The 14,383-nt window shown below is 42.8% G+C and overlaps 1 protein-coding gene across 1 annotated transcript in view; it reads right to left on the reverse strand.

Moving 5' to 3' along the window:
* Nucleotides 1-14,383, reverse strand: part of MCM3AP (minichromosome maintenance complex component 3 associated protein) — a 556,273-nt gene that overhangs the window by 255,263 nt on the left and 286,627 nt on the right.

Genomic DNA, 14,383 nt, shown 5'->3' on the forward strand with positions numbered 1-14,383 from the left:
CCTGTACAGGGGCATCAACACCTTCTTTCTTCTACTGACTACGCCTCTCTTTATACAGCCCAGAATCCTTCTGGCAGCAGCCACTGCCTTGTCACACTGTTTTTTCGCCTTTAGATCTTCGGACACTATCACCCCAAGGTCCCTCTCCCCGTCCGTGCATATCAGCTTCTCTCCTCCCAGCATATACGGTTCCTTCCTATTATTAATCCCCAAATGCATTACTCTGCATTTCTTTGCATTGAATTTTAGTTGCCAGGCATTAGACCATTCCTCTAACTTTTGCAGATCCTTTTTCATATTTTCCACTCCCTCTTCGGTGTCTACTCTGTTACAAATCTTGGTATCATCTGCAAAAAGGCACACTTTTCCTTCTAACCCTTCAGCAATGTCACTTACATACATATTGAACAGGATTGGCCCCAGCACCGAACCCTGAGGGACTCCACTAGTCACCTTTCCTTCCTTCGAGCGACTTCCATTAACCACCACCCTCTGGCGTCTGTCCGACAGCCAGTTTCTGACCCAGTTCACCACTTTGGGTCCTAACTTCAGCCCTTCAAGTTTGTTCAACAGCCTCCTATGAGGAACTGTATCAAAGGCTTTGCTGAAATCCAAGTAAATTACATCTAGCATATGTCCTCGATCCAGCTCTCTGGTCACCCAATCAAAAAATTCAATCAGGTTCGTTTGGCACGATTTACCTTTTGTAAAGCCATGTTGCCTCGGATCCTGTAACCCATTAGATTCAAGGAAATACACTATCCTTTCTTTCAGCAACACTTCCATTATTTTTCCAACAACTGAAGTGAGGCTCACCGGCCTGTAGTTTCCTGCTTCATCCCTGTGACCACTTTTATGAATAGGGACCACATCCGCTCTCCTCCAATCCCCAGGAATCACTCCCGTCTCCAGAGATTTGTTGAACAAGTCTTTAATAGGACTCGCCAGAACCTCTCTGAGTTCCCTTAGTATCCTGGGATGGATCCCGTCTGGTCCCATCGCTTTGTCCACCTTCAGTTTTTCAAGTTGCTCATAAACACCCTCCTCCGTGAACGGCGCAGAATCTACTCCATTTTCTCGTGTAACTTTGCCGGACAATCTCGGTCCTTCTCCAGGATTTTCTTCTGTGAACACAGAACAGAAGTATTTGTTTAGCACATTTGCTTTCTCCTCATCACTCTCCACATATTTGTTCCCAGCATCTTTTAGCCTAGCAATTCCATTTTTTATCTTCCTCCTTTCACTAATATATCTGAAAAAATTTTTATCTCCCTTTTTTTACATTTTTAGCCATTTGTTCTTCCGCCTGTGCCTTCGCCAAACGTATCTCTCTCTTGGCTTCTTTCAGTTTCACCCTGTAGTCCTTTCTGCTCTCCTCTTCTTGGGTTTTTTTATATTTCATGAACGCCAACTCTTTCGCCTTTATTTTCTCAGCCACTAGGTTGGAGAACCATATCGGCTTCCTTTTTCTTTTGTTTTTATTGATTTTCTTCACATAAAGGTCCGTAGCCATTTTTATCGCTCCTTTCAGCTTAGACCACTGTCTTTCCACTTCTCTTATGTCCTCCCATCCTAACAGCTCTTTCTTCAGGTACTTTCCCATTGCATTAAAGTCCGTACGTTTGAAATCTAGGACTTTAAGTATCGTGCGGCCGCTCTCCACTTTAGCCGTTATATCAAACCAAACCGTTTGATGATCGCTACTACCCAGGTGAGCACCCACTCGAACATTAGAGATACTCTCTCCATTTGTGAGGACCAGATCCAATATCGCTTTTTCCCTTGTGGGTTCCGTCACCATTTGTCTGAGCAGAGCCTCTTGAAAGGCATCCACAATCTCCCTACTTCTTTCCGATTCCGCAGACTGGAAGCAGAATTGAGGAGGGAATGCAAAAGCGGAAGTGTACTGGTGATGGGGGATTTCAACTACCCCAGGATAGACTGGAGCATTGGGAACTCAAGCTGTGCGAGGGAAACAGAATTCCTGGAGGTTGTGGGAGACTGCTTCATGGAACAGCTTGTTAAAGAATCAACGCGAGGGAATGCCACTCTCGACCTAATCCTAAACGGGCTAGGGGGACCTGCAAAGGAAGTGGCAGAAGTAGGACCACTAGGAAACAGCGATCACAACATGATCAGGTACAAATTAGAGGTAGGAACATCCAAAGTGAAGAGAACTGCAGCGACGACGCTCAACTTCAGGAAAGGGAACTATGACGCTATGAGAGCAGTGGTGAAAAAGAAACTTAAAAATTGCTCAAAACGGATGGAAACCGTAGAGAAAGCCTGGTCCCTATTCAAGGACACGGTGCTGGAAGCACAAAACCTGTACATTCCCAGGTTTAGGAAACGGTGTAAAAAAAAATCGAACAAAAGACCCGGTATGGATAACGACAGAAGTAAAGAGGGCAATAGGAGATTTAAAAAAATTGTTCCGAAAATGGAAAAAGGACCAAACCGAGGAAAACAGGAAAGAACACAAAAAGCATCAGAAAAACTGTCACCGAGTGGTTAGGAATGCAAAGAGAGAATACGAGGAGAGGCTGGCTGAGGAATCCAGAAACTTCAAAACATTCTTCAGATATATCAAGGGGAAGCAACCGGCGAGAGAGGAAGTAGGACCGTTGGATGATGGAGACAGGAAGGGAGTGGTAAAGGAGGAAAAAGAGGTAGCCGACAGGTTAAACAAGTTCTTCTCGTCGGTCTTCACGAGCGAGGACACATCAAATGTACCAGAACCCGAAGAGATCATAAGTGGAGATCAAGAAGAAAAACTGGCGCATATAGAGATAAGCCACGAGGAGGTCCTCCAACAGATAGACAGACTAAAAAGCGACAAATCACCGGGCCCGGACGGAATCCATCCAAGTGTTCTAAAAGAGCTAAGGAATGAAATAGCGGAAACTCTCCGACAAATTTGTAACTTGTCCTTGAAAACTGGGGAGATCCCGGAGGACTGGAAAATAGCAAATGTCACGCCTATCTTTAAAAAGGGATCGAGGGGTGACCCGGGGAACTACAGGCCAGTAAGCCTGACTTCAGTCCCAGGTAAGATGATGGAGGCACTGATAAAGGACACCATCTGTGAGCACATAGAAAAAAATGGACAACTGAAGGCGAGCCAGCACGGCTTCTGCAAGGGAAGATCGTGCCAAACGAACCTACTGCACTTCTTTGAAGGGATAAACAGCCAGATGGACAAAGGAGAACCCATAGACATCATCTATCTCGACTTCCAAAAAGCCTTTGACACAGTATCCCATGAGCGGCTTCTTAGGAAACTATCGAACCACGGGGTGGAAGGGGACGTACACAGGTGGATTAAACACTGGTTGGCAGGCAGAAAGCAATGGGTTGGAGTGAAGGGCCACTACTCAGACTGGCGGAAGGTCACGAGCGGTGTTCCCCAGGGGTCAGTGCTCGGACCGCTGCTGTTCAATGTATTTATAAACGACCTAGAAGCGGGGACGAAGTGTGAAGTTATAAAATTTACGGATGACACCAAACTCTGCAGCAGGGTTAGAACCATGGAAGAATGTGAAGACCTACAAAGGGACCTAAACAAACTAGAATAATGGGCAAGTAAATGGCAAATGCGCTTTAATATAGAGAAATGCAAGGTCACGCATTTGGGGAAAAACCCCCCGATGTTCAGCTACAAAATGGGGGGATCAGTGCTAGAGGATAGTAACCTTGAAAAAGACTTGGGTGTGCTGGTAGATACTACAATGAAATCAACGACACAATGTGCAGCAGCCTCCAAGAAAGCAAACAGAATGTTGGGTATTATTAGGAAGGGCATTACAACCAGGACGAAGGAGGTCATCATGCAGCTGTATCGTGCGATGGTGCGCCCACATCTGGAGTACTGTGTCCAGTATTGGTCACCATACCTCAAGAAGGACATGGCGATACTTGAAAGGGTCCGGAGAAGAGCGACGAAAATGATAAAAGGTATGGAAAATCTTTCATACGCAGACAGGTTGGGAAGGCTGGGGCTCTTCTCCCTTGAGAAGCGGAGACTCAGAGGAGACATGATAGAGACTTTCAAGATCATGAAAGGCATAGAGAAGGTAGAAAGGGACAGGTTCTTCAGACTATGGGGAACCACAAGCACAAGGGGACACTCAGAGAATTTCCAATGCTAGGAAGTTCTTTTTTACACAGAGGGTGGTGGACACCTGGAATGCGCTTCCGGAGGTTGTGATAGGACAGAGTACACTACGGGGGTTCAAATAAGGATTGAATAAATTCCTGAACGATAGGGGGATTGAGGGATACAGATAGAGGTAGAGATAGGTTTTAGATAGAGTATGGATAGAAGGATAAAAGGGATCAAAGGGCTTAGAGAAGGATCACATTACAGGTCATGGGCCTGATGGGCCGCCGCGGGTGCGGACTGCTGGGTACGATGGACCTCTGGTCTGACCCAGCGGAGGCAACTTCTTATGTTCTTATGGAGAAAGAGGGCATCCTTGATGAGTGTCTTGCGAGATAACAAAAGAAGCGGATTTAGTCCCATTAACTAGAATATAGGCACTAGGACTAGCATATAAGACTCTTATACAATCCAAGAACCATCCTGTAAAGCCCATATGAGACAACGTGGAAAAAAGAAAAGGCCACTTCCACTCAATCAAAGGCCTTCTCCACATCCAGACTTGCCAACAATCCTAATATTGCTATGGCCTGACCTGTCACCAATGCAGCTAAATGCTGTGACTTCTCACAAAACCAACATGTTCTTCTCCTATTAATACAGGTAATTGAGATGCCAATCGATTTGCCAATACTCGTGCAAAAATCTTGAGATCTACATTAAGTAAGGAAATGGGATGATAAGAATCCACATGTTGAAAAACTTTTCCAGGTTTAGGAATTAAACTAATTGAGGTGGCAACGGGCAGGGGTGTGGTTTGTTCATCAATTGATCTCCTCCACTTCATTTATCCCATTTGATACTTTTTGTTCTGTAAACTCACTCCCATCCTCTATATATCCCCAATGGCTTACTCTTACTGAAATACTAGCTAATGTACAAATGCGCCCTGACTTTATGACCTCTCAACAAACTATTCGTCACTGGTCTACTTTGGCTTTACTAAAAGGTAGGGCGATATCTCTTTTTTATAGCATCTTAAGAGATCACACCTTCACCTTTACACCTCAATCCATGAACCATTGGGGCTCTATCCTAAAGACCACGCTTTCTGAAATAGATTGGGAACTCTTCTGGTCATCTACAAATCGCCCTCTATTATCCTCAAGAGTTTCGCAATCAATGTTCTTTGTTATGTGGAATGCAGTATGGACTCCATTTCGAATGTGGAAAGCGAAACTGAAACAAGACCCTACCTGTTGGAACTGTTTGAAAGAGCCTGGAACTCTTGATCACATGCTTCTTCACTGCACTATGGTTCATTCCTTTTGGACTCGTATCTGGGACACCATAAAATCTATTACCAAATGTTCAGAAGCTATTTCCATAGACATTATAATCCTTCGTTCTCAACACCCTTGTTTCGCACTATCAAACTGTCCTCCTAAACTTATTGACACCATGATTGTGACAGCTCTTATGCACATTTTGAAAAATTGGAAGTCACCCACACTACTAGACTACACCTTTTGGTGGAACTCCTTAAGCATGTACCACAAATTCGAATCATATGCATATGAAAAGAACACAATATCTCGTTTATCTACAAATTTGGTGCGAAATAAATCACCTTGGTCATTCTTAGATTCATATGTTCATTCTGCCTTGTAGACACTTCTGCCTCTCTCTCTTTCTCTCTCTCTTTCTTTATCTCTCTTTTTTCTTTTTTATTTCAATTCATCTTCTCTGCTTTTCTATCCTTTCTATTTCTTTTCTTAGCAGTTTCAAATACTCTGAATTCTTCTTACTAATCTACTATATGCAAATAACAGCAATTATGGTTTCTTTTGTTTCTAAATCACTATTTCTTATTCAATTTTTATGTATTTGAACTGCTTTCTGTATATTACTTATAATATTCAATAAAATTAATGAACTAAAAAAAAAAGGAATTAAACTAATTAAAGCATCTGTGGCACCAAGAAGAAAAGAAGAGTTTTCCACACAAGCACCAAAATATGGTACCATCACTCCCAAAATATGATAGAGAAGTATTTTATAATATTCTGCAGTGAACTCATCAGGTCCTGGAGCTTTACAAGTAAACAAGGATTGAATAACCTTTTGGACTTCCACCACTCGTAAAGGCGCATTCAACAATTCAAGCATTAGTGGAGTTAAACTAGGTAAAGATGCATCTTCCAGGTATGCTTGAATTAACGAAGGCTGTGATGATGTATCTGCCGTGTAAAGACAAGAAAAGTAATCATAAAAAGCTTGATAAATTTTATCAGAGGCGTTAATCAAGGTTCCGTTTGATAAATGAATGGAGTGAATCAACCGAGGGCCACTCCAGACTTTAGTGAGACGCGCAAGTAAAAGTACAGAACGATTTCCAAAGCGAAAAAAAATGATGTTTACGATATAGGGTGCTCTGTTTACTTCTTTATTGTAATAACGTATTCAAAGCTACTTGTGCAGTCAATATACTTTCCTTATGAGCTAATGTAGGTCGAGGAAGGTATGTCTTTTGGGCGCATTGAAACTTATGTTCAAGAGAAATTATTTTTGTAGCAATATGGCGGCCGACTGAGCAACATGGTTGTAGAGTCCAATGGCGATACCAGAAAATATAAACTATAATCATTGTGGTTGAGCAACATGAGACAATTTGCAATATAGCAAGAGAATGTGGGATAAATTTAAAATTGGGACAATGTGGTTTTGAAAGGAACTGAAAAAGAAAAGGCTTTGTTCCAGTTCAGGTTTTCTGGCCCAATGGGGCATTTCCATTGAGCCATTTTTTAAAGAAAAAAATTTGTAGGGTGATTTATTTAGTGTGTGTGGTTTGGTAACATGCTATTTAAATCAGTGTGATATAAATATATTTATTATGTGGTAATAAAGAAGTTATCCTGCCGCTATATCGGGCGATGGTATGCCCGCATCTGGAATACTGCATTCAATACTGGTCGCCGTACCTTAAGAAGGATATGGTGACACTCGAGAGGGTCCAGAGAAGAGCAACAAAGATGATAAGGAGCATGGAAGGCCTCTCATATGCTGAGAGGCTGGAGAAACTGGGGCTCTTTTCCCTGGAAAAATGGAGACTTAGAGGGGACATGATAGAAACTTACAGGATCATAAAGGGTATAGAGAAGGTAGAGAGGGGCAGATTCTTCAGACTGGTGGGGGAAACGAAAACAAGAGGGCACGCAAGAAAATTGAAAAGAGACAGATTCAGAACAAATGCTAGGAAGTTCTTCTTCACTTAGAGGATGGTGGATACCTGGAATGCGCTTCCGGAGGAGGTGGTAGAGCAGAGTACGATTTTGGGTTTCAAAAAGGGGTTAGACATGTTCCTGAAGGAAAAGGGGATTGAGGGGTATAGTTAGAGGGTACTATAAAAGATAAAATGTCTTAAGTAAAGGATCACTACAGGTCACGGACCTGGGGGGCCACCCCGAGTGTGAACTGCTGAGCACGATGGACCTATAGTCTGACTTGGCAGAGGCGATGCTTATGTTCTTAAAGAATAAAAAATAATAAAGTGCAATAGAAGGCTTCTTGTAGTTAGGTATTTATTGTACAACAATAAATATTCATGAGATCTATTTGTATGCAGTGCCTTCAACTCTATGTAAATATACCTCATGCATATTCATTATGAAAATACTGTAAACCCAACCTGGCGAAGGCCAAGATTGGACACCCTTGGTTTATAGTATGTCCACTGCTATAAAATGTCACCGCACACCACTAGCAATAGCAAAATTATATTAGCTGTTATGTTACTTGAATAACCAACCCCCAAGAATTAGCTCGAGACAAGAAATTGTTCTGGGTCATAAAAGACATATGCATTATCAGCAAAGGAAAAAAAAAACATTTACAAGGAAATCAAAGTTTTAATGCCCAAAGCATTTGCTCTCTCTCTCTCAATAAGAAGAATTCTTTATATTTTTTCTGTGTTCCTTTAGACAGACCAGGAAACATCTCTATAACAGAAAAACAATTTTAAAACCCAATTTCCAGGACTAAGATAACCAAACTAGAATACAATCTTTCTCTTTCTCCCAAATTATTATCTTCTAGAAAGACAGCGCAATTTAAATCAGGGCTGTGTAGTCGGTAGATAAATGTTCCGACTCCGACTCCTCAGATTTTTGCACTTCAGACTCTGACTCCGACTCTAGGTACCCGAAATTTCTTCTGATTCCGACTCCTCGACTCCGACTCCACAGCACTGGTTAATTTTCAGATCGTTAAAATGGAATGTCAAGTTGAGAGAAATGAGCATTTTCGACACCACCTTCTTTTTGCTTTTAATCAAGGTTCTAAGGCCGCAGAAGCTGCTCGCAACATTTGTGCTGTGTATATAGTGGGTGCTATAGCTGAAAGAATCGCTCGTGATTGGTATGCCAAGTTCAAAAATGGAGTCGGTAGATAAATGTTCCGACTCCGACTCCTCAGTTTTTTGTACTTCTGACTCCGACTCCAGGTACTCGAAATTTCCTCCGACTCCGACTCCACAGCCCTGATTTAAACCTTCCTCATACTCTTCAAAAAACACGTTAAACCTATCCAGCACAACAATCCTAACCCAACATCAACACTCTATAAACCCTTAGTACTCTCTAATTTTTCTAGTTACCAAACATTATTTAAAACCTATAATTCTCCCTTAAAATTTTATCTCATCGATGAATCTATTACTTCAAAGTTGAAATGTAATTCTTGTTTTAGTTTGGATGTAATCCGCCTTGAACCGCAAGGTAATGGCGGAATAGAAATCACTAATGTAATGTAATGTAATTATTCCATTTTCTGGTGGTATATTTAGATTTCAGCAAAGCCTTTGACAGTGCTCCACATGGACATCAAATAAACTGAATGCCCTCGGTATGGGCCTCAGAATGATGGACTGGATCAGGAACTGGTTGACTGGAAAGTGACAGAAAATAAACTGAATGCCCTCGGTATGGGCCTCAGAATTATGGACTGGAACTGGTTGACTGGACAGCGCCAGTGGTGTGCCTCAAGATTTGGTTCTTAGGTCTGTTCTTTTCAACATTTTTGTAAGTGATATTGCTAAATGTTGTTTGGTAAGGTATGCCTCTTTGTGGATGATATGAAATACGGGGACAAATTTTTCCCCATCCCCGCAGGAACTCAATTTCCCCATCCCATCTCTATGAGTTTTGTTGCTGTCCCATTCCTATAAGCTCTGCCTTAACCTGACAAGCTTTGAACATTTATCATTTTAAAGTGTTTGAGGCTTGTGCAGATGAGGACAAGAGCATGCAGGAATGGGCTACGGAAAGGAAAAGAACTTGCCAGGACAGAATGGGAACATGAGTTCCTGCAGGGATGGGGAAAAATTTGTCCCCATTTCATTCTTTAACCAAAACAAAAGTTTAGATTCTTATCTTTACTAATCTTTCTTGTAAATCCACAATCTATTCCAGAATTAGAGGGTTATTTTCCCAAAATCACCGGAGCTTGTAGGAAATCTCATAATATAGAGTCTTGAGTCCCTCCCCTCTTACTTCAGGAATGCCCCACAGGAAATCAGTTGGTGACAAAGCAGTCCAGGAACATTTGTAAAGGACAAAGGCAAAAGAAAGGTGTACTGTACAGGGACACTCCCCAACAAGCAAGTCAAATCTGCTCAGCAAACATTAGGAACATGAACAACAAAAGTAACAGAGCTATAAAGAGAGACAGTCTGCACAGATAGAAGGGGGCACTGAACTGAGGGACCCCCCAAGACAAAGTACTAAGCACACTTGCATGGTACTCATAGGGTCAGGAAATGGAAATCCAACTTACCTGTACCTACAAAGGCAGACAATCGGCGAATCAGCAAATCACAGGACAGGTTCCAGGAACAGAATGTGGATTTATAAGAAAGAAGATTAGCAAAAGTATGAACCTAATCTTTCATTCTTGTGCAATTCCACTTTATTCCTGGACTTGTGGGATTTAACAGTGCAGTCCTGCAAAAACAGGGTGAGACTAATAAGCCTGCTGCCAAAACAGAGGAACCAAAAACAGTTTGCAGAGGCTAAAAAAAACCTTTAAAGAAGATTGTGAAAATCCAAGATGGCCGCCGCATGTCCTATTTATAGAATAAATTAGCCCAGGAACTCAACATGGTTTTGTGATTTTAGGGGTGAGGGGTGGGGGTTGAGGCTAGAGCACACTCTCAAACCTACTGAAACACCTTTTTAAAGACCCCCCAAATCGCTGATTCAGGCTGTCATCCTTCTACTCACTGTGCAATGTGCTGCGTGGAATTGCATGGAGAGAAGCTGAAATTGCTTAGAGGGAAATCCTCTGTCTCAACAAGCAAGCAAACTAGACTGCTATCTTCTGACTGCTCCTCCAAGGCCTGACACCCATAGTCAGGGACCTCCGCCACTCTTGGATACCCCGCGGACAAGCCTGACAGAAGAAACGCAATCAGCCCCGATCCTGGGAAAACTGCAATGCAGCCTGTGCCTGACCCACTACCAGATGAACCAGGGGTGAGCAAGCTACCAAGGGAACAGACCCCCGAGCCCCAATTTGAAGTGCAGGCTGTCCAGAGGGTGCACTGTCCAGCAAACAGTGTAAAGTCTGCAATCTCCCACAGTCAGAGCTGTTCCTGTGGAGAACCTCTGCAGCACAAGGGCCAAAGATATGATGAAAAGCCTGAATATAAAGAAACTAAACACGAGCAGAAAAGACAAGCTCCTACAGTCTGGCTTGTAGGAAAGAAACTGATTCCCAGGGGGGCAGTCCTGAGGTAAGAGGGAAGGGCTCAAAACTGCGTTATGAGGCTTCCTACAAGCTTTGGTAAGTATGGGAAAATAGCCCACTAGTCCAGGAATAGAGTGGGATTGTACAATAATCTGCGATAGAGCAGACGCCCCTGATGGTGTGAATAACATGAGAAAGGACCTAGCGAAGTTTGAGGAATGGTCTGAAATTTGGCAGCTAAGATTTAATGCTAAGAAATGCAAGGTCATGCATTTGATCTGCAAAAACCCAAGGGAATAGTAACTTCAGCCCTTCAAGTTTGTTCAACAGCCTCCTATGAGGAACTGTATCAAAGGCTTTGCTGAAATCCAAGTAAATTACATCTAGCATATGTCCTCGATCCAGCTCTCTGAATGGGTGACCAGAGAGCTGGATCGAGGACATATGCTAGATGTAATTTACTTGGATTTCAGCAAAGCCTTTGATACAGTTCCTCATAGGAGGCTGTTGAACAAACTTGAAGGGCTGAAGTTAGGACCCAAAGTGGTGAACTGGGTCAGAAACTGGCTATCGGACAGACGCCAGAGGGTGGTGGTTAATGGAAGTCGCTCAAAGGAAGGAAAGGTGACTAGTGGAGTCCCTCAGGGTTCGGTGTTGGGGCGAATAGAATGCTTGGTATAATCAAGAAGGGCATTGCAACCAGAACGAAAGAAGTTATTCTGCCGTTGTATCGGGCGATGGTGCGTCCACATCTGGAGTACTGCGTCCAATTTTGGTCGCCGTATCTTAAGAAGGATATGGCGTTACTCGAAAGGGTCCAGAGGAGAGCGACTCGTCTGATAAAAGGTGTGGAAAACCTTTCATACGCTGAGAGATTGGAGAAATTGGGTCTCTTTTCTCTGGAGAAGAGGAGACTTAGAGGGGATATGATAGAGACTTACAAGATCATGAAGGGCATAGAGAGGGTGGAGAGAGACAGATTCTTCAAACTTTCAAAAAATAAAAGAACAAGAGGGCACTCGGAAAAGTTGGAAGGGGACAGATTCAAAACGAATGTTAGGAAGTTCTTCTTTACCCAACGTGTGGTAGACACCTGGAATGCGCTTCCGGAGGACATAATAGGGCAGAGTACGGTAATGGGGTTTAAGAAAAGATTGGATAATTATCTACTGGAAAAGGGGATAGAGGGGTATAGATAGAGAATTACTGCACAGGTCCTGGACCTGTTGGGCCGCCGCGAGAGCGGACTGCTGGGCACGATGGACCTCAGGTCTGACCCAGCAGAGGCATTGCTTATGTTCTTATGTGAGTGACATTGCTGAAGAGTTAGAAGGAAAAGTGTGCCTTTTTGCAGATGATACCAAGATATGTAACAGAGTAGACACCGAAGAGGGAGTGGAAAATATGAAAAAGGATCTGCAAAAGTTAGAGGAATGGTCTAATGCCTGGCAACTAAAATTCAATGCAAAGAAATGCAGAGTAATGCATTTGGGGATTAATAATAGGAAGGAACCGTATATGCTGGGAGGAGAGAAGCTGATATGCACGGACGGGGAGAGGGACCTTGGGGTTATAGTGTCCGAAGATCTAAAGGCGAAAAAACAGTGTGACAAGGCAGTGGCTGCTGCCAGAAGGATGTTGGGCTGTATAAAGAGAGGCGTAGTCAGTAGAAGGAAGAAGGTGTTGATGCCCCTGTACAGATCATTGGTGAGGCCCCACTTGGAGTATTGTGTTCAGTTTTGGAGACCGTATCTGGCGAAAGACGTAAGAAGACTTGAGGCGGTCCAGAGGAGGGCGATGAAAATGATAGGAGGCTTGCGCCAGAAGACGTATGAGGAGAGACTGGAAGCCCTGAATATGTATACCCTAGAGCAAAGGAGAGACAGGGGAGATATGATTCAGACGTTCAAATACTTGAAGGGTATTAACGTAGAACAAAATCTTTTCCAGAGAAAGGAAAATGGTAAAACCAGAGGACATAATTTGAGGTTGAGGGGTGGTAGATTCAGGGGCAATGTTAGAAAATTCTACTTTACGGAGAGGGTAGTGGATGCCTGGAATGCGCTCCCGAGAGAGGTGGTGGAGAGTAAAACTGTGACTGAGTTCAAAGAAGCGTGGGATGAACACAGAAGATTTAGAATCAGAAAATAATATTAAATATTGAACTAGGCCAGTTACTGGGCAGACTTGCACGGTCTGTGTCTGTGTATGGCCGTTTGGTGGAGGATGGGCAGGGGAGGGCTTCAATGGCTGGGAGGGTGTAGATGGGCTGGAGTAAGTCTTAACAGAGATTTCGGCAGTTGGAACCCAAGCACAGTACCGGGTAAAGCTTTGGATTCTTGCCCAGAAATAGCTAAAAAAAATTTTTAATTGAATCAGGTTGGGCAGACTGGATGGACCATTCGGGTCTTTATCTGCCGTCATCTACTATGTTACTATGTTAGTAGTTTAGGGGGAGCACTAAAGTGGAACGGGACTTGGGTGTGATAGTACATAATAATTTTGGGTGCCCAAACAAGTTGAAAAAGCAATGGCAAAAGTTAGAAGGATGCTTAGGTGAATAGGGAGAGGAATGGCCAGTAGGAAAAAGGAGGTATTGAAGCCCCTGTATAAGACTGGTGAGACCTCATTTAGAATATTGTGTACAAAGTCTGGAAAACGCACCTTCAAAAAGAAAAAATTAGAATGGAGTTGGTCCAGAGGAAAGCTCCTAAAATGGTTGGTGGTCTTTATCCCTCCCCCCTCACCAGAGATCTTGTCACAGGCTCATTCATTAAGGTCTGTCAACATACTGAATATCTTTTCCCTCCTTGAATATAGTGCATTTCATTATTTAAATCCATCTATCTACCATAGGGTTCCTAAACTCTCTCAAAAAGACCACAACCCCATTGTGATAAAAGCCCAGGTATACATGGTTCAACTCTGCAATAACCTTCAAAACTGGGAGCACTTTAGTCTACTTTCAATATGCTGCTAAAGCTATGCTACTCATTGTGGCCATGGCAGCAACTAATTATTGCCCCTCCCAGATAAATGTAATCTTCACTTTCAACAACAGACATTCTATCTGCTTCATGATACAAGTTCCAAGAAGCCTGTTTATTGCATGATCTTTTCCCAAAATGATTGTATTTTGGGTAGTGATACCAGCGGACATGCATCTGTTCATATCCACTGAATTGGCTTCAACCTCACAGGACAGGTACCTTTTTTTTCTTTTACTGTGGCTCAACTCTGATTTGGCATCCCTGATAAGCTGCATGTGGAGTCATAGTACTGATATAGATATAAGGACAATTTTCAAACCAACTGCCTGGGTGAACAGGTATTTACCCAGGTAGATTGACTTGGATGAAAGTTGCCTCTCTTAGAATGGCTAAAAATACATATAGATTGTCATATTACTTTTATGCATTCCTGGAGGTCATTAGGTCAGAAGAGTAAACAAGTGTACATTTTTAGCCCACTTAACAGCATGTGCAAATGCACACAGACATTTTGTATATGTGCACAAAGGAGTGATTTTCGTATAAAAAT

This window comes from Geotrypetes seraphini, chromosome 5, assembly GCF_902459505.1.
Source record: "Geotrypetes seraphini chromosome 5, aGeoSer1.1, whole genome shotgun sequence".
Classification (NCBI taxonomy): Eukaryota; Metazoa; Chordata; class Amphibia; order Gymnophiona; family Dermophiidae; genus Geotrypetes; species Geotrypetes seraphini.